A 3930-nucleotide genomic window follows, 5' to 3' on the forward strand; every position below is an offset into this window, starting at 1 on the left:
TAGAAGTTTTAAAATGCCGTCATCTTTGAGTAAAGAAGTCAATTTGTATTACAAAAATTTGGTAGTGACAAAGTTCAATAACTGGTTGAAGTTGGTTAAGGAGAAGAAAAAACAAACTTATCAAGACCAAAACTCAACGGTATCGTTCCAAGCTCCAAGGGAGGAAAAAGATGCTAACGGTAAGAAGATTATCGTGACTCCTGCAGATAAGTTCGATTCACCACCACCAATGAACTGTAGCGACGCCAATTCCAAGGAAGTTCTAAACAGAAAAGATGTGAAAGAGGAGGAACATATGAACTTTTCGAACGAGAGCTTCTACGAGAAAATGAGATCACTTCAAGAATTTAGAAACGTCGGTCTCTACGTGTATTGCGACTCTTGCGACAAGTATAGATACCTACCCGACGTGAAAGATCCCCTGGATCTATCTGACAAATGGTATTGTTGGATGAATCCAGATGGGAGGTATAATAGATGCGAAATCAAAGAAGAATCGATAGACGATAAAGAAAAGGAGCTGATGATATTTAATAAATATAACGCGGGTAGCATCGTCTGGGCGAAAATCGAAGGTTATCCATGGTGGCCGGCTATGGTGGAAGATGATCCTGATATCGAAAATTATTTTTGCTTGAAAGATTCCTTAGAACCGGTAAGTCTAATATTTCTCTTGGTCACTTTCATTAGGTTAGTGTAGTACCATTTTTTTAGTTCATGAAACGTACAGGATGATTTTGTTTTAATATCGAAATTATTAAGTTACCTTATATACAGGGTGATTTTTTTACTTATTCCAATATTTCATTTGGAGTGAAAATCGAAATAAATTTCAAGTTACCTTAGAGTGCGATTTTTTTTATCAATTGAGAGTAGAGAGTGGGAAATTTGTAAACTCATATACAGGTTTTATTATTTTTTATATTAAGTTTTTAAATTCTGATGGTCATATACAGGGTGGTTAATCGATTATTTTTTCGTAATATATTTCGATAAAATTCTTGAAATGACACAAGGTATTCAATCTATGGAATTAGTCACACTGTGTATTGACGGTTAACGATTATTTTCAGACGCACTACCACGTGACATTTTTCGATTCCGACGCGGTGACTAGATCTTGGGTAAAGGCCGAAAATTTGAAACCGTTCTTGAAAAATATCGACGATAACCTTGTGCTGAACGATAAATTCAATAAACTCAAATTCAGGATGGACGTAGCCGTCAAACAGGCTAAAGAAGCCGTCGAAATGAAGCTGCTCGACAGACTGAAAATGTACAGCTTCATATATAGATATGCGAAATCTTCCAGAAAGACGAAGCGACAGAGATACGCGAGTGAGGATGGAGGCGGTAAACAGAAGAAACGTGCGAAGTTGGGTGATGAGACGGAATCTTCGGCGGGAGACTACGAAGAAGAAGAAGAAGAGGAGCAAGAAGTAGAGGAGGATGAAGAAGAGAAGGTGGACGAAATATGAGGAGAATACCAGAAATATACTTTTGAGTGATGGTGTCGTGATTTCAAGGAAAAATTCTCGTTCTAATTTTTGATAAAAATTTGTTAATTTTCTCAATAAAGTTTGTTGAAAAACCATTTTTTTTTAATTAATTTTATGCAAATCATTTTTTATGCCTAACTTCAACAGTTTCATGCCTTTTCCTTAAATTTCTGAAAAAAATTCAATTATATTTTTATTAAAACGTCATAAATATGAGTAACTCCATGATTAACGCGTTATCCGCCGAACCAATCATTTTTATGCTCCTTTCCGTCAATTTGATGCCCAATTCCATTTGGCACAAAAACCTAACCTAACCACCATAGGGGAGCCCAAGACGATAGTGACAAAAATTTCAAGCTGCTTATACAATAAAGGAGTAAACAGTATAAAAAAGAACAACATTGAAATTGTATTAAAACATACATATAGAACAAACGAAGTAAAGCTAAATCCTAAAATATACGCAGAACTTCTTTGAAATAAACAAATTTAGTTCTGTCTAGAGGTTGAGTAAATACATCAAGATTATTATCTTTGGAATTTACATAATCTATATATAACTTAGTAAATACAGGGTGTTTCTATATTCGACCGACAATGCTTTACCACAGAGAGATCTCAATGAATGATTCATTTTGATATAGAAATACGAACCATTACGGGGCTTAGTTGTTGAGACTGAAGCAAATTTCTTTTAAATTGCCTGAATATTTCTAGTTGAAAAACTAATAACCTTTTATGGAACTAAAACGATCTTTTTTTTCTTTTTTATAATTTCAAAACTTTCCCATTTTCTGAACAATTTTCGTGTTCATTGGCAAACAGAAACATCATCTAAATAGTTTTAGTTTGAAAATAACAAGGTACAAGACATCAATCACTAAACAATATAAGTTAAATTCACTTTATTTACAATCCAAATTACAAATATAATGATATGAATATTCACTATCTTGGGAAATTTAAATTCTGGGATCTGATCAAAGTTTATTTCGAACTCTATTTTCCATAGATCATCCAATTGTTTTATTCTAATTTCACAAAATCTGGTTGTAATTGTGAAGAATCACCGTTCATGTCCAATTTGATGGAGAAGCAATTGAACTAATTGAACTATTCATATCATTTTATAATTTCAGTAACTGTGTGTCCTCAAAAGTATATTATTCCTCTTCTAAGCCTATCCAAAACTTTATATCTCCATTTTTTGATTCTGCTTGATTGCGATTGGTTTTTTCTATCAGATCACCAGATGCAACATTTTCCTACAGACAAATTTAGAAATTACTATATTTAAAATTGGTATTTTCATCCTCAAATCTACTTGATGAAGGACTGGCTTTTCCACTACATTCGCTTCAGTATTGTTATTTGATTCTGAATTTGGACTTAAATCAACAAATTTTCTCACTTTTTCTATACACTTCCTGGCTCTTGGATCTTCATTAATATCAAGTTATTTATTGAGTTATGCATTTCTATGATGTATAAATCTTAAAAAATTTTCAAAAGCGTTTGTAAATGAAAACCTGACAAATTTTCTTCAAATTCAATGGCATCAACAATTCTATAACTATATTTCAAAATCCATGTTGGTCGCTTTGGATGTTTTCACCAGACCGACCTGAAAACTTTTAAAATTTCTATACAAAATCTGTTACACTGGGATTTTCTAGAAAACCAAAATAACTTCACATTTTTCAATAATTATTTTTGTCCTCACATCAAAATTAGGAGTTGGTTACATATTCATTGGAAAGTTTAATCAAGACAGATAAAGTGTGTTAAGTAAAAAAAATCTGAGTGAAGATCAATTATAGAAACGAACACTATTATACCAACTCGAAAACAATCTTTCTATATAGAGAAAATTCTAATTTCAAATTAACTTCTGTTAATAATGTGACTTTTCATTATAAGAAACTTTTTAATCAAGAAAAATGGCAAGTAACAAAAGCTGTTCTATACGAATCCCATTATATTATTATCGAAAAAATTTGAGAGCATTCAATTGCTATTTTTCAAAGACCATAAACTAGAAAATAATTATAATAATAATAATTTCAAATTGTTCACAGTATCCAGTACAAGATGAGTAATTATTGAACTTACCACTGAATTTGAAAGTTGTTCTATTTCAGTCAAAGTAATGATAGTCTTTCCTTTAAGAAATACTCTTTTGATAATTTGCAGTTATTACAAATACCAAAAACAGTTAGTGAGTTACAAATTCAATCAAATAACCATCTTATATCAAATTATACGCAGTAATATTTTGTTTGTTTGTTTTGTACAAATCACATAGAAACCGGCGTCAGACATATAATAGTAAGTGTGGTGGTAGCAGAAGTAGTAAAAGCAGCACACAAATTGCTACTTCAGTGTGTTTTATGTTTCGAAGTATTTGCTGAGTCGAAGTTTTGTTGGC

The sequence above is a fragment of the Diorhabda carinulata genome, chromosome Y (assembly GCF_026250575.1).
Source record: "Diorhabda carinulata isolate Delta chromosome Y, icDioCari1.1, whole genome shotgun sequence".
NCBI classification, from domain to species: Eukaryota; Metazoa; Arthropoda; class Insecta; order Coleoptera; family Chrysomelidae; genus Diorhabda; species Diorhabda carinulata.